Here is a 20,114-nt window from a genome sequence, read left to right on the forward strand (position 1 = left end):
AAGCTAGAGAGGGGAAGGGATTTGGCCAGTGGCAGATCTTAATCCTTCACCAAGTGGTGGGCAGGCTCCCACAGCCTTTTTTGTTGTTGTTGTTGTTGAGGATTGAACCCAGAGGTATTATCCCTAGGCCACATCCCCAGCCCTTTTTTATTTTTTATTTTGAGACAGGGTCTCACTGAGTTGCTTAGGGCCTCACTAAGTTGCTGAGACTGGCCTCAAACTTGCTGTCCTCCTATCTCAACCTCCTGAGTTGCTGGGATTACAGGCTTGTACCACACTGCCTGACTGCTCACCAGCCTTTTGCTGCAGGCAAAACATGAAAATAAATGGATAGGAGCAGATTCCTTGAGTTTCCTAGTCCTCTGAGAAAGGACTGGAAGCAGAGGACCACCCTGGCTATGGACTCACATTGGGGCACCTAGAAGAAGGTGAAATGAGGGTGCTGCTTAAGTGAAGGGACCTTGCCTGCCCACTTCAGACTCCTCTCCACACTCCTCCCCCAAGGCTTGCAGGGGCCTGCAGCTCCAGCTGGCAGCCCCACCCACCAAACATCTGGCTGCGTTGGGTTTGGCTTAGCTAGGGTGTGGGTAGCCTGGGTCCTAAAGAGCTATTATTGAGGTGTCAGTGAACAGAACTGGAAAGGCTAACCTAAAAGGGAGTGGAAGGGTCTTCAGAGTCCTCAGGTGCCCCCACACCACACCCCTCCCTCTGTCCGGCTGTTTCACTGTTTAGTCTCTAGCTCTCTCCCTGTTGGGTCTTTGTCTGTGAGGCTCTAAATCTTGTGTCTTTTATTGTTTGTTTCCTCCTCTTGCTTTGATCCCCACCCCCTTTCGCTCTCTCTCTCTCCTGGCTCTCTGTTTCTGCTTCTGCCTGGGTTTCTTTCCCTTTCTCTGTGCCTCTGTTCTCCGAGACTCAGTGCAGAGGAGGAGGAACTTTGGAGTTCTCTTAGGATGGGCAAAGGCCACCTGAGGGAGTAGAGGAGGGCAGAGTGTCAGAGTTGGGTTGGAGGCAGAGGTGACTGTGGTCGTGGCTCTGGATAACACAACTACCCGTGAATGTTAAATTTGGGGTTTATTTTGCTTTCAGTCCCTCAGCTTGGTCTCTGCTATTTCCCACCGCAAAACACCCTAAGGATTTTAAGGGATCAGGTTATGGGGGAGAAAACTGAAGCCTCAGGGATGGGATTCGGGAAGATCAAAAACTGCCTGGTCTGGATTGACCCAGGGTTAGAGGCTGGTCTCATTGTCCCCAACTGCCGTTCACCCCCAATTCCAGGTTGTAGCATAAGGTGAGGAGTGAAGAAGGATTAAAAAAAAAATCTTATAGGAATACAGATCCCAAAAACGGAACATATTTTACTAGGAATAATAATGATCTGCAGCCTAGTTTATAGTTAGTATACTCTACACACATCCTGAACTGAATCATGGCACCTGTGTGTACAACCTGGAAGGCAGGGCCAGAATCATCTGAGCTCTGTCTGAAGCTGTCTGGTCCAGGAGTGCCCAGGTAGAATCACAATACCAGTTGCCCAGTCTTGTGGGCAGGGGCTCAATAGATCTCTCCCAACCCCAGCACACCTACAGAATGAAGAGGTCTCTCTCTGTTGGTTGGGCTAGCTCATGGCTGTTCTGGGGTACAGAGCATGGCACCCTCACTTCCATGCTGCCCATGCCCTGCTGTGTTAAATGGTTCAGTGTGACCTATGTTATATGAAGGTGGGTCAAGTTCATGGTGGAGGGAAGGATAATCCTAAGTCCCCTTTCTGCTCTGCCCTTGGAGACCAGGTTAGTGACTGAAACCCCTATCCTAGGGAAACCAGACGGAGGTCACCTTAACCTGACTCTTGGGGGGGCGTGGAAGGAGGTGGTACAAAACAAAGAGTCCCCTTTGTTTCTTCTGCTCCAAGTCCCTTCTTCAAGGAGAGCTTCTGTTACCTGGGAGCCAGAATGGGGAGGGGGCTTCCCAAGAAAGCTGGAAGTGTCCCAGGAAGTATCTCTGTGCCCTGTGGCAGACAGGGGAGAGCTGACACCCTGGGGTCTTTAATACCCTGCTTCACCCTCACCTTGCCTCTGTTTGTACTGTCTACCTCCAATCTAGCCCCAACCCCAAGGATCCTAAAGTGGAGCAACAGGCCACCCTCAGAGTCCACCTTGCCTCTGAGACCAGTTCCCCTCCACCAAGTATCTCCCTGTAGAAATGCTGCCCTGTTCACGTCCATGAAGACAGAAGGGACCTGGGGAGGGTGTGGGGAATCTATGTGAATGTGGTGGATAGCAAGAAGCTGTGGGGTGAGGGAGCCCATTCCTACTTCTGTCCCCTCTCCTCCACCTTCTTCAGGGAAGTCAGCTTACCGTGAAGTCACCAACAGAACACAAGGCCACCCTGCCTGAGGCATGGTGACTGTCCTCTGTTTCTGGGAACAGAGGGATGGGAGGGAAGCATGTGGAACTGGACAGGGGGAGGGGGAATCCTGCCTCCTTTACTGGCTGCAGTGTCTACCTGCCCTGGGGGGAGAGGCTGGCAGGTGGCTTTTCTCTGGGCACAGAAAGGAGGAGCAAAGACCATCCTGAGAGCCCACTTCTACCCCATCAGGTGGACAGGGAGTAGCCACCCTTCTTGTGTCCTCCTTGTCGCAGAGCCTGGTGGAGGGAGTGAGTGGGCAGCTGGGAGGTCTTGGCCACTGTCCTGGGAAGACCTGGTCGGGCTTGGCTTCTTGTCCTCAATCACGATGGCTATCGGGCCCCTTTTCCCGCTGAGCTAGTTTCTCCTCCTTCCAGCCCAACAAGAACTCTTTTGTGCCTTGGCCAGCCCAGTCCCCGACCTCAGGGAGGTTCAGTGGGAGAGGGCTGCACATCTCCCCTGCCATGCAAGGTGCTCTGCCACTATCCTTTGTTATGACTGGAGGGGATTTCTTTCTTGTCAACCCTGTTTCCCTTTGTTCTCTGACTTTTTTTTTTTTTCCTTTTCTTTTTTTGTCATACTGGGATGGAACCAAGAAGCACTCTACCACTGAGCTGTGTTCCCAGCCTTTTTATTTATTTTATCTTTTGCTACCGGGGATGGAACCACTAAGCTATATCCCCAGCCCTTTAAATTTTTGATTTTGAGACAGGGTTTCACTAAGTTGCTCAGGCTGGTCTCAAACTTGGTTTCCTCCTATCTCAGCCTCCCAAGTTGCTGGGCTTATAGGCATGCCTCACTATGCCTGGCCCTTTTTATTTTGTCTATTTTTTATTATTTTTAATTTTGAGACAGGGTCCCACTAAGTCACCCAGGCTGGCTTGAAACTGTCATTGTCCTGCCTCAGGCTCCTGAGTAGCTGGAATTACACACCCCACTCCTTGATTTCTTAAGTCTCAGACCCATTTATAAACCCTGCTCATCCCCTTTCTCCAAACCTCAAATAGGACTCCCCAGTCCCTGGAGCAAATGGGGAACATAAAGTCAAAATAAATATTAAGCCAATGACCCAGCCCTTTCTCTCTGACTACTGGTCTGATCTTCATTTGCTACTGAGATCAGCCCAACCCAGGGGCTTCCCTTCGCCCTGTGCTCCAGCTCCAACTGTCCCTTATACTGGCCTCTCAACACCAAGCCTTTACCCACTCCATCACCTACCTGAAATATCATTCTTCCTTTGCCCACCTGATGAAATCCTCCTCATCTTTCACAGGGTCCATGTAGTCTAGAGGAAAACAAAGGCTTTAGGATCATAAGGACCTGGTACAAACCATGGCTCTGCTGTGTGACCTTGGGTACTGAGTCTGCCTCTCTGAGCTGACCACCCTCACATGCAAAAGAAAGACAGCAAGACTCACCTGCCAGGTTGGGGTTGTGGTTCAGTGGTAGGATACTTGCCTCACATGTATGAGGCACTGGGTTTGATCCTTATTTATTTTATTAAAGGTAAAAGTGTTGTGTCCATCTACAACTACAAATATTTTTAAAAAAAGAAGATAAGACTCAGTCATAGTGCCTGGCACATAGTAGAACCAGTAAATTTCAGCATTTTCTCCTCTGTCCCTCTGTCCCATCTGCATTATGGGCCCCTTCTTTTGACTCTAACGAGTTGCCTAAAGGTCTCTGTCCCACTGCTTATTCATAATAGAGACTTCATGAATGTCTATTGGATTAAGAAGTCTCTAAAACAACCCAGGGCTTCCGAGAACTCCAACAATTCAGGGCAGACCTCCTTTCCCTCACCCCAACCCACAGCACCCAAAGGCTCTCTCCTTTGCCTGCTCTAGTCCCACCCACCTTCTTCTGTCTATGCAACAGCAGCAGCCTCATTTCTGCCTGGTGCTGGGTTGATTTTTGAGTTCTTAACCTGCCCACTAAGCTGGCAAGGTACTGGCCAAGATACTGGTACTCTGCTGTCTCTCCTACATCAGCCCCACCCGCCCTGGAAAATGCAGCATCGCCTTAGGACTCTGGGTGGAAAGGACATGGTGACCATGTCCCAGGAGGCAAGGGGAACCCTTGTGCTTTCCAGAGAGCCACCCCTTTAGCTCTGACTGGAAGGGAGCCCAGATAGGTGAGGCACACAGGAGCCGGACGGAGAGCATGTGAGACTCTGCCGGCAATGAGTCCTGCAAAGACCTGCACACCCATCACTCACATCCCCTCCCCTCCCCTCCACTGAATGTCACACCAGCAGCCTCCTGACCCAGTAAGCTTACTGGAATTGGGCTGAGAGAAAGAAAGAGGCAAAATATTCTTTTATTGAGCACCTTCTTTAAGCCAGGCACAGGGCTTAGTTGGTTTTGAAAGCACTCTCTCTACTTTTTCCTTTAAGCAATGTCCATTTTACTAATGTACTAACAGGTAGCACATGCATATGGTACAAAATACAAAAGATTCAAAAGGACAGATGGTGAAAAGTTAGTCTCTCCCTTTTCCTGTCTCTCACATTCCTTTGGAGGGACAGTTACTAGGGTCTCATGCATGTCCCAGAAAGATTCTGTGCACTTATAAACATATGCTTTACCTCTTAACTGACTTACACATGAGGGGAAGTGAGGCTCTCAGAGATGTTAAGTGGTTTAACCAAGGCCATACAGCTGTTAAGATGGCAGAGCTGAGCTTTGGAACAAGATCTAACTCTTTATTGCTTGCACTCAGGCAGAGGTAAGAACAAAGAACCATTGGTAACACCCTTCCTAGACAGCTATCTGTGACAATCCTCAATTCTGAGGCCCTAGAGATCTGGGGTCCCTGGTGTACTGTCTGCTGAATATCCCGTGCCTCCTCCTCGTGACTCAAGGGGCCTGAACTGGTTTATCCCACATGGAAAAAGGGAAGTTGTCACAAGTGTGCCCTTTCTTGGCTAATGTGTAGCAGGTGGTCCCCCTGGGGCCAGCTCAATTCCTGGGATCCAAAGGTCTGGAAAGGAAAGCTACATGAACATGGGGCTCTAGCTAGAGGGGGTTGTGGTTGTGGTTTCAATTATGTTTACAGAAAATGGCCTCATGATTTCCCTGTGGCCAGCCAGGAGTGAAGAAGGATATGAAATGGAGGAGCTGTTCCTGGTGGTAGCCACATGGTCAACCATGAAATGGGGGGAAGGAGGCTGCAGTCAGCCCTGGCTGGGAGCAGGGGGATGTACGGCCAAGGGCTGTGCACTAGACTTCAGGCTCTTTCCTCAAGTCTGTTTTTTTCTCTTGGATAGGTCGGGGTGGACTGAGATGTGATCACCTGTATCTCCAGGTATCTCCCTGGGAATTTTTTGGATCCTAGCTTCCTGTTCATTTTCTTTCTAGTGTGCCATCTGTGTCTCAGTCTGGTGTCTTTTCAACTTAGAGGACTATGTTCCTGAAGCCCAAAGAAGAGAATCTGTTCTTAGCCGAATTAAGGAGAGACAGATAGAGGTTGGAATCTTCCTTCTTGTTCCAGGATGACAACTTTCTGTTTAGCCAACGTAGTCTCAGAACTTTCTAACCTTTGTGTCTGTGCACACAGCTGGCCAGATCTAGCTAAATGCCTAGTGATCAGAGACGTGCCATGATTTACAAAAATAAAGTGGCACATCTACCCCACCCTTAGGGACATTTAAACTGGCAGGCTCACAGATGCTGTTCATCAGTAACCATGGTAGGTGCACTGAGTCTTAGATTTTTGTCCATCTTAGGAAAAGGGATATAATATTAGCTGTTACTAAAATCAACAACAGTAATAGGTCACAGAATTATAGTGCTTGACAGTGTTTGAAGCACTTCACAACCATATTAACTCAAGTCTCCTGACACTATGAGGTAGATATTGTTACTGTTGCCATGTTATGAATGGGGAGATGGAGGCAGAAACTGCTCAAATTCACATGGTGCAAGGAATTGACAGAGCCTAGTTTTAGACCCTTAATGCCTATGTATTCCTTATAGTTTTCGTTCCATTCCTAGAACATAGCATATCTATTAGGTGTCTAATCAGGCCTGGGTGTGAGTGGAGGAGACTTAACAATAACCAAATATTGTCTGCTCTTGCGGGTAGAGACACATGTTAAAAAAATTATCCTTCAAACATGAGAGGGGCTGTACCAAAAGCGTCCACAACTGTGAGGCAGGAACCAGGGAGGGCGAGGTTCATGCTTCCTAGAGCAAAGGTCACAGAACAGTAGGCAGTGAGAGGACAGGAGGTGTTCCAAGCAGAGGCAACAACATGTGTGCAGGTATGAAAGCTTGCAGGAGAAATGTGTGCCCTACTGTCAAAACATCAGGGGCTGTGATTGTCAGAGGAGTTGCCAGAGAGCCCACGGTTGCTGCTTCATCCAGCTTTCTGCTCCAGCCTCCAAACTGCCTTCATCTATTCCGTGCTGAACACTGTACCAGGTGTTGGCCCAGATTCTGTGACAGGAGCAGTAGTCTGGTTAGGGGAGAAGGGCTTTGTGATCAGCTACGGGGGACCCAAAGACTTTTGTGACTGGTGTTATTCTGGTGGTGAAGGGAAGGCTGCTGGGAAGGGCTGCCAAAGGAGAATTATGGGAGAGCTTGAAGCTCTTGGTCATCTCTGGCTATGAAAAATTTCAGCGGGACAACCTGTAGGAACCCGTAGGGATGGGGGCGCTCTGTGTGTCTGTGTGGGGCTGAGAAGGGGGTCTTTCCTCTTTTGCTCCTGCTGCTAGGTTTCTGAGGCGCTGATATGCCTTGTTTCAATGCTGGCCCTTGGAGGGTTGCCAGGGAAACCACTGGCCAGCTCCGGAGATGGAGCGCAGGGGAGGAGAGTGGGTGACTCAGGCTGCCTTGTCACACACCGCAAACCCTCCCCACCACTGGTGAGAGGATCTCAAAGACCCCTTACCCCTGGATCCTACAGTTAGAATCCTGCTTATTCTTTCTCGGCTGGACAGAGCAGTCGCTTCCGCAGCCCTTACTGGCGGGAGCTAGCAAGATTTCCCTGGGTACGCAATTGTCTCCCTCGACCCCCACAGATTCACCCTGGGACAGTGCCCGCATCCAGTAGGTCTGGGCCAAGTGTAACCTCCTGATGTTTCCATCCAGGCTTCTCGCCCGCCCGGGTGGTGCGGGTGGTGCAGCTGGAGCCCTGGCAGAGCCGCTCTCACGGGAGCAAGCCCGGGATAATTACTGATTGGGGCTGCTGTGGACTTTTGACCTCTGCCTGTGAAGGGAGAGGACCCAGAAAGTGGGCCCAGCCGGGAGGGAGGGAGGTGGGCGGGTCACGGAGTTGGTGGGGGATATCGCCACGACCTCAAGCGCCGGCCCGAGCCCTGCGCTAAGGGTGGTCGACCCTACCCAAACAAAGCAGCATGTGCCTGCCGCTCCGGCTGGAGAGCGGTGGCAGCACTCAGCTGGGAAAGAAGCTGGCGCGCGTGGCGCAGGCCCGGTCGAGCGCGCCGCCACCCCGGGTGCGCGAGGGGGTTCTGGGTCCCTGCAGGGCGGCCGCGGAGGGGGCGCGAGAGACCACGGGGCTCGCGAGCGCGCGCCAGGCGGAACCAGGAAGCCGGGCGCGTTCGGGGCGGCGGGCGGCGCGCGTCCCCGGGCCTCCGCGCGAGAGAGGCGCGCGCGCCCCCGTGGGCCCCGGCGGGAGGAGAGTCCGCGGCCGGAGCCGTCACCCCGGGCGGGGACCGAGCGCAGGCGACGACGCGCGGCGGCCCGGCCGAGGGAGGGAGCGAGCGGGCGGGCGAGCGAGAGAGAGCGTGGGGCCGGAGTAGCCGCTGGTGCCCGAGGGGCCGAGCGAGGTAGGAGCTGCAGGGCGAGCCCGGGGCCGAGGGAGCGAGGCCGGGAGCAGGGCCGGGCGGGGCCCCCGATCTGGCCGCCAAAAAGCCCAGCAGGGCCGCTCCGCCGCCATCGCTCCCCGGCCGTGAGGCGGCCGTAGTGGCTGCTCGCTGGGTGAGGGGAGCCCTGGGGGACAGGCGGCCGCGGCGGGCTGCACAGGGGCCCGGGGTCGGCGTGGGGCGCGCGAGGGGGCTCGTGCGGAGGCTGCGGCGGAGCGGAGGGTGTGCGGAGCAAAGGCTGCGTGCGCGCGGGGCTGAGTGGGTGTGTGAGGGACCCCCGCCGAACCCCCAGCAGCGAAGGGGGCTGCTGTCGGCCACCTCGCACCTTCCTGTTGAAATTCCGAAGAGTCCCTGCGCGGTCCTTGCTTGCTTTCCTCTCTTTTCTTTTTCCCCCTTCAGAAGAGGTGCCTGCGATTCCCGGGGATGAGATGAGCCTGGGGGTGTCCGATGGGGTGGGGGACATTAGCAAAGCTTCAAGAAACAGCGCCTTTTAAGGAATCAAGACAACAAATACGAACATTTTGATAAGGCTGTGTGCTGCGGGATCCCACATCAGGACCGCCAGGCCAGGGCAGTACGTGTGGAGGTGGGATGCGAGCTGTTCTTTTTTACTAGCCAGGGATCAAGAGCAAAGTGCTCCTGGTGTCCGGGGTAGATATGGAGAGTCGGAAGGGGAGTCGTCTTATCACGAAAACTGGTCTGAGGCTAAAGGAATCTGGCAAGATGGTCAGGGTGATCACAGAGGAAAGAACTTGTATGGAGCAAGAGGCATTTGCAAACACTTGTAGCCAGCAGTGATGGAAAAGGCAAAGAAGAAAAACAAGTGCCAGCTTTTAGGAAGATGGGATTAATAAAAACCACAGGAATCCTAAAGGCAAAAAGAGATATCGATTTTCTTTCCCCAAGTGTCATGCCCAGTTCTTGTTCTTTTCTCCTGCCATCCCACCATACCTATATCAAGTAAATAGCGGCAAAAGTGGGTCATAGAATCTTAGAGCTGAGAGGGACCTCCACGATTATGCTACATACTTTTATTGTACAAATGGGGAAACTAAGGCCCAGATCAGTGGAGTAGCTGGCCTCCTCAATTCAGAAGGCTGTTTGTTTAGTAGTTCAGGGACTGAAACTTGGGTCTGAGGACTCTCACATCTGTTCTCTTCCCAAAGCTTAGAGAAGTTTATAGATCATTGCCTAAGTACAGTTCCATACATTGTCTCTGGAATATGCTTGGGGAGTGCCCCTTGAAAGTGCTGGTGTGTCACCAAATAATATACTTGGGCCTATGTCATTTTTTCAGTCTTCAAGTATTTATCATCTTGTATCTTAGGTTTCCAAAGCCGTTGGATTGCCGCCTGGGCCATAATAAACTTTCAGCTGTTGAGTCTATGTTATCTCAAATAATTTTGTTATCATTCAATTAAGATAATAGAACTTCACATCTTTTCTCAACATTCTACTATTCATTTGTTTATGTTTTGTTGTATTATATTTATTATCTACAGTTTCTAGAAGAAGATGTATTTTATTTAGTATGCCTTTCATGTTTCTCTAATTTCATTTCGTAACACTGGACATTAGATCGGTTCTAATCATTACAAATGAGAGGAATTCAATTGATGTACTTTGTTTTATGGCTTTGAGGTTTGTTGTTGTTTTGGTACCGATCTCATGGAAGATCACAGTTGTTAGAATTAATGGTGTTAAGTGGGAGAAGGGGCTGCTGATTTTAAGAAAAATTTACTATGCAGCAATTTGTGATGTTTAAAACAATAATTTTAAACAATACCTTTGGTCAGTTGTCATCTGGGAGATGATTTCCTCTGAAAGATGGAAATTGCAAGCACCAGGGAATAGGTATAGGGAAGGAATGGAGAGATTTTTTTTTTTTTTTTTTTTAAGCTACCATCAGGAAAAAAAAAAGTTTATCTATCACTAGCAGTTTGTTATTGCATAACTTAGAGCTAAACTACACAAAATCTTTGCTGTATACCACTGAATAAATTATCCCACCTTCCCACTAGTTCTCACTTTTTCAGTTTTCATATTTTTGCTAACAGGATATTAATATGGATTATATTAAGCATAAGGTTGATGTTTCTTAAATGTGTACTTCATAATATATATGATAGTAGGGGAAAATGTGCTATCATTGTTTGGAGTGTTACAACATAAATATTTTGGCCAACACTTCCTATCATGCTCTTGACTTCTCATTTCACCTCCATTTTCTTCCTCTTAAGTGATTTTGTTTTTATTTTACATCAAGACTAAAGATGTCACTTATTGCTTTTGGGGGTACTTATCTGAATTTTTCTCATATTGTTAGTATTCAAATAATTTGTGACTTGTATTAGGCTTATATTTATGAATGTGCTTCGTGTGGTTCCTTTGGCGGCTTATTATGTAGGTAGGTGAGACAGTTGGCCCTATTGTAAAAAGAAGAGGTTGTAGAGGCAAATGACTTGCTCAAGATTAAATGCAAGTTTAAGGTGGAATCAAAGGAAGCCTAATTGTTTTAGTGTCTTACTAGGCATATATGTATATCATAAAGTTATTTACAGATCCATGGGCAGTCTATCAATGATGCATTTTTCCCCTTGGAATAGAGTATAGATTACTACATTATTCCTACGAAAGAAAGCATAAGTCCCTTAAAAACCTATTTGTGTGTGTGTGTGTGTGTGTGTGTGGTGTGTGTGTTTGAGCATTTGAACATTGTTTTAAAGTTGTCTGGAGATCCTAGGTTACTGAGCTCAGATTATCCTTTTCCTATATAATAAAGTATGAAAATATTTTGAAACTTCTTAATGAAAATGATGTTTAAAAATTAGCTTTAACATATCACTGTTCCCAAATATGTGTAGTATTTAAATTTTTTTTTTTTTTTTTTTTTAAATCTAAGCTCTGAATAGAGCTGTTCTAAAATCAGAAGTATTTTTCCCCTACAGGGTTGTAAACACAACTGTTTTATGCTTATTTCTGGGAATAAGAAAGTCAAATTTAACAATCTAGTTTCCATTGATCAGACAGGGTTTTTTTTTTTGTTTTTGTTTTTTTGCGGTGTGAACCCAGGACTTCGCACATGTGAGGAAGCACTGAGCTGCATTCCCAGCCCTTTTTATTTTATGTTGAGACAGTCACACTGAGTTGCCTGACCTGGCCTCCCTTGGACTTGCCATCTTCCTACCTCTGCCTCCTGAATAACTAGGAATACAGGCCTGCAACCCAACACATGGCAATTAGACAGTTTTTGCACATTTAAATTTTAAGTATCACAGTGATAAGTTTTCAAATTATATTCACTCAATTATAGTGACTTTATTTGAAGGAAAATATTGACATTGGATGTTTTATTAAGGATGAACCTTTACTACTTAAAAACCTAAGCCAGTTGAGAGAAAATTTTACATATCTAATTTTACGTACACTATTTTTACTGATCAGAAGAGGGGAGTAATTTACAGATGTTAGATTTTTAGTTAATTAAATGAGACCCTCATTTCTGGTGATTTTGGGCTTTTAGATGATGTTTTATTACTTTTGTTAGTTTTGGTCACACCCATGACTTCCTTGGAAGGTATCTTTGAGGTTTGGTTTCCTTTTTTTTTAAATGGTAATATTGGGGTGGGGGTGCTTCCTGTTTATATTTTCAAAATTAGGTCCACGTGTCAACCTTCTTGTAGTGTCACATTTTTATTTTCAACATACAAAGAGAGACATCAGATAACATGTGGTTTGTCTTTGACCCATTGTTCTGCTTAGAGGACAGCCTCACTGGGCTAAGCCTAAATATCCAATTGGGAAGGCAAGAACTTGAATCTTTTCCCAACCCTCTTCAAGGTTTAGCAGCCTTGGGAGGGAATCTTAAAACAATTAACAAAAAAACGGGATTCCTGCTCTGATTCCAAGTACCAGAAAATTGTATAACACTAAGAGAAGAAATATGCTATATGGTTGACTGTCAGTGCTGTAAGGAGTTGCCATAAGTTCGTGTGATACAGAAACTCGTTTACAAACCAGTGACTAGCAGGTTTTCTACCTTACCTAAAAACCATACACAGTGTTAGGGAATAGTTAAATAAGAACAAGGATATGGCAGTAGAGCTGTGGAGGAATCACCCTCAGCCTTAAAACCTTTCTTTGACCCTCTGGAATAATTTTTAACTGGTGACTCTGTGTGTGTGTGTGTGTGTGTGTGTGTGTGTGTGTGTGTGTGTGTGGTGTGCTGGGGATTAAACCCAAGGCCCTAAGTATGCTAGGCAAGTTCTCTACCACTGGACTATATCCCCAGCTTTGTAGGGTCACTTTTAATGTAAATATTAAAGAATGAGTTATGTGGAGCCACATGGTATTGTTTTCAGTGATTAATCAAGTTAACTAGTGTTAACTCACTTTATTCAAAGAAGAGTAATAACCAAATAGACTTAATTGAATTGGCATTCAGAGCTGTTTGCAGTTTTGGAGCATTTACTTCTGCATTTTCTTTTGGATCAGTCCTAAAAGCAATACTGCATTAGCATTGGGCACAGTTGTGTATAAGTAATTTGCAATGAAGTTAGTACTGGACCTATCTCGACCTCCCATTCCTTTCACTCCTATAGTCAAGAAAGAGGAAGTTACAATTTGTCTTATACAGGATATTTTCTCCTTTGAGTTTATTCATACTAATTATACCTGTCTTCCCATATATCATACCATTAAGATGAAAAACAAATATATTGATTGATGCAAAACGTTTGTCTTTTTCTACCTGCTTTTGGAAGCTAGCTTGCAAAATCTACTGCAACACTCTCCATTTATTCTTTCATTACCTTTGGCACTCTGAATAACCCTTTTAAAAATTTTTGCACATTTTTATTATGAAGTGAAATAGCTCCATATTTTATGCACTGCTAGTTTTTTGAGGTGCTTGTACTGACTCATTTTTAAAATTATACTAAGATAGAGAGCATGGTTTGAGAGCAAGTAATGAGATTCTCAGAAAATATGAAAACTTTCCTTTCTGACTAGTTAGAGAAAGGTTGGGGAAGACAAGGGGAAATACATCAGTGAGCCAATCAATTATTGTTAGTTGTTGGGATTAATTTGGTGACTAATATTTTCATTGCCCATCAGGTTAGTAAATGTGAATTTGGCTTTACCCTGCAATGATAACAGGACAAACCCAAGTGTCTTCTAATACTGCTTGTTTTCCCCTTGTTAGGGGATTTCTTTGCATGTGGGAAATCAAGCCAAATTACCAGTAACAGTCACATCCATGATTTGTATTAAAAAATAATACACTCTAGGCTACAGCACTACTTACATGGGCTCATCTGGGTAGTTATACTAATTATCTGTATAATAATTGTGCCTTCTTTCGAGAAGTGAACAGAAAATTAATTAAAAAGTACTCCAAATTATGCCCAAACCCAGAGTTCAAGAAAATGTATCAATGCCTTAAAGCATAAAAATAATAAAAATCATACCTAATTCTATTCACTTTGTGTGCCAAGCAGACACTGTTTTCAGCTCTTGCCATGTTTTATGGTCCTCAGAGGAGTGGGTATTATCCCCAGATGAAAATGAAGAAATGACCACAGAGAAATTAAGTAACTCGTCCAAGGTCACATTGCTGGGTCATGGCAGGGCTTGATCCAAATCCAGACAGAGCTGATTCCAAAGGCTGCATCTTTAACCACTGTGCTGCGAAGGCCAGTGGGCAATTCCATCTCAGTAATAAGACATTTGGTTTTCTTAAGGCTTATATTTCTTTATTTGTATTCCATAGGAGAAGAGCTATAAGCTGTCTCCTTGGCTTCTATTTATAAACAAAAGGATCATGTGTACCAGTTAATGTGACACATGCATCTGTACCTGAACTCAAGTGTCCAGCTCATTTTCTTTACAACTGTATTTTGAAGGGCCATATCATTCTTTTCTTGTTTGATTGAAGTTCTTTTAGAGCTATTAATTTTGACTTCTGACATACAGAGATTTAGGAAATTTTACTTATCTGGGCTTATTTTTTAAGGTAGCTGAACAAATTGTTGTGTTTGGAGCTACACAAAGGCCATTAGAATTTAGTCTTAGAAACTTACCTCTTTTTATATATGATGGTTATTTTCTTTCAGCAGTACTCTCCTTGGGAGTGAATTGTAAAGTTAGATTGCGGAGACAGAATTCGCCACCCTAAAGTGTAGTGATTCCAATTTGGGAGATCAAGTCATGTGCAAGAAAAACTTTAATTCCCTGTGCAGACAGCATGAACTTGTTCAAATAAACAGAGGATGTTAGCTTCCAGGATTGTCAAACTGTCACCTTTGACCAGGGTTGAATTTTCTTTGAATGTTGACAGAAGTTACAATGTCAGTGGAAAACTTTTAATGTGAGGTATCTGTAACTCAGAATTTCCTTATGTTTGTTGTCAGTGAGATCCTACAGCTAAAGCTGTTGTTTCTTCTTCTTTTTCTTCTAAGTCTGATGAGTTTTTTTTTTTTTTTTTTCTCTTGTCTGATGAGTTTTCAAAGCTTTCAGTGGGGGGTTTTCCAGTCTTTTAGGCCAGGGTAAATTAGAAAGTTTGTGAAAAACTATTTGTGTTGTCTAAAACACAAAGCCTATAGCTGATGACCAAACTGTTTTTGGAAGAGTAGAATTTAAAAAAATCCAACCTGAGCCAAAAATAGTTTAAATAACCTGCATTCACAAATGTCATTGTATCATGTAGGACAAGAAACTGTCAAGCACTTAACCTGTTTAAGTCCTAAATATTTCGGAATTTACCAACCTAGTAATAAAGCAAGTAAGATATTTATAGTTTTAAGTAGGCAAAATGTTCTCCCAGAAAATAATGTTGATTTTGTTTTTGTTAAATGTGTCTAAAAATCATTTTTTAGGCTTGGGAAAAGTAGCAAACTAGAGATCTATAGAAACATAGTCCTTTACAAAATTAAAGTTTTAGGACTTAGTTTCTGGTAGAAAGTGAGGAAGAATTATAGGGAGAATTGGACATTGTGGAGCCTCATCCCCAAAAGTGTGGAAAGCTTCACACATAGGGATATTATGCAAATAAGCCCTTCTTTTAAAAACTTTCTTGGTTGTTGTTTCAGTATGTCACTGTACTTGGACACTAAAATGTAGTTATATTTTAAAGATGAGTTTACCTTGCATTGAGTTTAAATATCAAGTAAAAATACTAAGTTCATTGTAATATAGAGAAAGACTGGCTTTCCTCCTTAATTGTTGAAGGTATCAAAACAAAATAGAAAACAGTTGGCTTCCTGAATGACATGGCTACAATTCACATGCTGAGTTGGTGATGAAGCATGATCCCTTAATTTTGCAATACCAGAGCAAAGCACATAATTTTAAAGGAATGGGTGCTTAAGTAAGGTAACCTAGTACCGTAAGCATGCATTATAAATTTTATTCTAAAAATGTGGCATCCTCAGAATTTATGTTTTTAAATTTACCCAAATGTGAAGAGGTCTGGTTTGAACTGAACTTATGTTCCAGTTATGTTGGTAAATTTGATTAGGACAAAAGGTTTTTGTTTGTTTTTTGGTACTGGGAATTGAACCCAGGACCTCCAGTATGCTAGGCAGGTGCTCTGTCACTGAGCTACATACAGCTCTATGAGTGAGCTACTGAAATAACTCATAAAAGAAAATATTGATGTATAAATACATAAATGTTAAAATAACTATGCCAAAATAACAAAACAAGAAAAATATTTTCATATTTGATACAGGGTTATGAGTTAATAATCTCAATATATACATTATTTATCTAAATACATTATTTATCTAAATAATGTATATATTTAGATAAATAATCTACCTGTTTTGATACCTTCATCTTTTTTCTAAAGAAAAAGATGGTTCCCACAGTAGGAAAATGAACAAAAAGAGAAAAACAAATGACCAATAATTCTATAAAATGAAGTTCATCCGCACTAGAATTCAAGAAATGCAAATAAAAATAGTGCCATAGATTTTTTTCAGTTTACATATTTACAAGACTAAAATACTGAAAAAAATAAAAACAGTGGTGTTTGAGAATGTGAGGCAGCTGGCACCTTTGTACTCATTGGTCAGAATTTAAATTGTTGCTTCTTCTTGGGAAGGTGGTTTGATATATGTATTGACTGCCTTGAAAATGTGCATACCCCCTTGGGCTGGGATTGTGGCTCAGTGGTAGAGCACTTGCCTAGCATGTGTGAGGCACTGGGTTTGATTCTCAGCACCACATACAAATAAATAAAAAAAGATTTATCAAAAAATTATAAAAATATTTTTAAAAAATGAGCATACCCTTTGACCTAGCAGTTCCATTTAGATGAATTTCATCCTAGGACATAATCTGAAATATGTTTAGAGATTTGTATAAAAAGATGTTCCTCACAGTGTTCTTTAAAATAGCAGTAAATTGGAAATAACATTGATGTTCTGCATTAGAGGATTAATGAACAAAATTGTTCATTAACATCTGTGTATATTTATGCAAAATGGAATATTACTCAGCTATTTCAAATCATGTTATAAAACAGTGTTTAATGACCCATGTAAAGTTTACACTGTATTACTAAATGAAAAATTAAATTACAAAACAATCACATACAATTTTGCTTTAAAAAAGAAGAGGCATTGAAAAAAATTCTAGGTTGTGGGATTCTAGGGGTGTGTGTGTATGTTTTCTAGTATCTTCTCATTTTTTTCTGTAGTAAACAGATAATAATGATCAGGGAATACTTTTGTAATCAGGGAAAAAAATGTTTTCCAAATGACTTATGTATTCATTGAATTTAAATGTAAAACCTGCTTTTTTTTGTTTTCAGTTAGTGTTTCCTTTTTAGGAGTTTGTGATGTTTGTGTTAAATATTTATTATTGTGTGATGTTTTGTGGCATCTTTTGATATAGTTGAAGAACTATATTAAAATCATTTTAATTGGGGCTGGGATTGTAGCTTAATGGTAGAGCATTTGCCTAGCCTATGTGAAGCACTGGATTCAATCCTCAGCACCACATAAACAAACAAACAACAAAAAGATATTGTGTTCATCTACAACTAAAGTTATTTAAGAAAATCATCTTGATTGTATTTCACGTTTTCAGAGTTAAAAAAACTTGAACTTGAGGACTGAGTTATTGACTATACTTGGTGGAATGTTCTATATTTTAATATAGAAGCCAAAGGAGAATTATACTGTTTATAAAGATAATAAATAAATTATATTGTTTTATCTGTATATGTGCTCTGCTAAATTACCATTTATTTCATATTGATGATGTGTGTTTATGTTTATTCAACTTTTGGAAAAAAATTGGTTTATTTTAGTTTCCCTGGACATTGTATTATTTCAATGTATTTCTTGCATTTGCTCTTGTACTGCTTTCTCTTTCATGATGATACATATGAAAGCTACTAAGCTTATGGATTTCTTTTTCTTGTAATCCCATTAGTCATACCTAATGACTTCTCTAAGCCTTTATTGTAATATTCACTTGGGAATTTCTGGTAAAGGAAACCTCTAGTGAAAGATAACTTTCTCTTGGGTATATGTCATTGTTAATTCCAGACACTTGTGTTCTGACTTAATTAAATTCACATCAGATAGTTATTTTGTAACTAGAGTTAGTGTTTAAAAGTATTTTAACATTTTAAGGAGTTGAAAGAAGAGAATGAAAATAAATTGCAAGTTGAAGTTTTAGGAGAATTTTGGAGCAGAGCTGTTATCTTTTTGTAGAGCAAATAAAATTACAACCTTAAAAATATTTTTTAGCTGGTTGTGGTGGTACTTGCCTGGAATCCCAGCAGTTTGGGAGGCTGAGGCAGGAGGTTCACAAGTTCAAAGTCAGCTTCAGCAATTTAGCAAGACCCTACCTCAAAATTTTAAAAAATAATATAAAAGGGCTAGGGTTGTAGCTCAGTGGGTAAGCACCCTGGATTTAATTCCCAATACTGAACAAGAAGAAAAATTTATAAAAATTAATTAAAAGTCTGCTGTAAGTTTGGTTGTACCTTATAATTTCATATAATGGAATTTGCTACAATAGAAAAAATTTTTTTTTGCTATAATAGAAATTTTTAAAAGCCAATTTGGGGAATGCTAAAACATAAAAGAAATCATATTGATTTTTTTTTTTTTTTTTTTTTTGTAACAGGAATTGAACTCAGGGGCACTTGACCACTGAGCCACATCCCCAGCCCTATTTTGTATTTTGTTTAAAGACAGGGTCTTAGTGCCTCACTATTGCTAAGACTGATTTTGAACTGGAGATCCTCCTGCCTCACTGAGATTAGTAGGTGTGGACCACCTCACCTGGCTCTCTTCAGTGCTTTTAAAACCTAAATCCATTAGCAGTTAATTAAAATGCCTGAAAACTAATAAATATTCCTCTGTATTAGATAAATTTGTATATATTTATTTATGTGTATATATGTATGTGTTGCTCTGTATGCCTACATATATATATTCTGTTGGTTTTTTTATCCTTTTTTGTTTATTACCGCATCTCCTCTGCCTCCTGAAAAATGTGATAATCTCATTTAAATCAAAATTATGTTTTCCTTTGGTTTTAGTTGATTTATAATTATCTATTTTTCTCTGTAATCTGATTTATTGATAGAATACTACCAGTTAAAATTTACTTTCTTCTCTTATGTGTCTGAAATTTTTCATTAAACAATGAGATAATTTAAAAATCATGTAAATTTGGGTACTTGAACTTGGCATCGTATATTTTATAATATGCCATCAGTAAATTATAGGACATTTTAAATGTTAATATATAAAATGATTTATTGATTTATTCATTTAGATAGTTACCTGTGTTTTAGTCTTTTTTTTTTTTTTTTTGCAGTACTGGGGATTGAACCCAGGGTCTTGAGCCTGCTAGGCTAGGGCTGTATCACTGAGCTGCACCCCAGTGTTGTTCTAATCTTTATCTGATTTTGAGAAGTTGAATATCATCAATATCATCATCATTGCTACAATGATGAATCTTTTTTTAAGTCTGTAAATCTTAAAGTTTTCACCAATAAAAAAGCTCAAATATATTTAAAATTCAAAAGACTTAAAAAATGTATTTCAGAAGTTAATGATATAATGTTTTTTGAAACTCTTTAGTTTGCTTTTTTATTTCTTAGCTGCTGTAAGGTCTTTTGGTATGTAATGTGTGTGTGTGTGTGTGTGTGTGTGTGTGTGTGTGTGTTTGTAAATACTTCCAAAGTGAGTAAAGAAATTTATTCCAAAACTTTGGTTAATTGTGTTAGCAGTTAAGGTAAGACTTAGTACTGTTTGTTGACTAGCGAGTGATTGGGCTGTACAGTCACATGTTTTTTAAGGCCAAGTTAGCCAACAACTTGACCCATTAAACTATATATTCCAGTGGTTTTTACCATTGGGGATTAGGGGATTTTTCGAGAGTCTAATGAAACTATTGACTGTCTTCCCAGTAAAATATGCATAGACAAAAATATTTGCATACACTTTAAGTGGTTCATGGACTCAGGTTAAGATGCCTAACATAAACAACTAGCTGTCCATTAACAAAGGTGATAAGGTAGAATATGGAGAAGAGATAATAAATAATCCAAATTTATGGTTAAAGCAAACCTCTAATCTGATCTTGTTATTTGAGGGCTCAGTAGGGATTTATTTCCCTGGGAAATTAATGAATATCAATGTCCTTCAACATTTTAAAGGTCTGTATTCCATTATGTACCCTGCCATGCTTACAGTTGATTCATTAATAATACATTATTCATATAATAACTAACAAATATTTAGGTTATTTCCAGCTTTTCACTTTTATAAACAACACTGGTAGACACTCAGGCCACGTAGATCTTTTTCACCTTTACTAAACCTTCTCCTTACTGTAAGTTCTGAAGTGTAACTTT

The 20,114-nt window shown here is 42.1% G+C and overlaps 1 protein-coding gene across 2 annotated transcripts in view; it reads left to right on the forward strand.

Annotated features, from left to right (window-relative positions):
• The first annotated feature begins 8,041 nt into the window (after positions 1-8,041).
• LOC306657092 (signal transducer and activator of transcription 5B) overlaps positions 8,042-20,114 on the forward strand; it is a 60,670-nt gene continuing 48,597 nt past the window's right edge. For both annotated transcript variants that reach the window (XM_079132803.1, XM_079132804.1), the window contains exon 1: positions 8,042-8,194. The gene's annotated coding sequence lies outside the window, so the exon portion shown is untranslated. The remainder of the gene's footprint in view (positions 8,195-20,114) is intronic.

Source organism: Sciurus vulgaris (genome assembly GCF_902686455.1).
Source record: "Sciurus vulgaris genome assembly, chromosome: 3".
Lineage (NCBI taxonomy): Eukaryota > Metazoa > Chordata > Mammalia > Rodentia > Sciuridae > Sciurus > Sciurus vulgaris.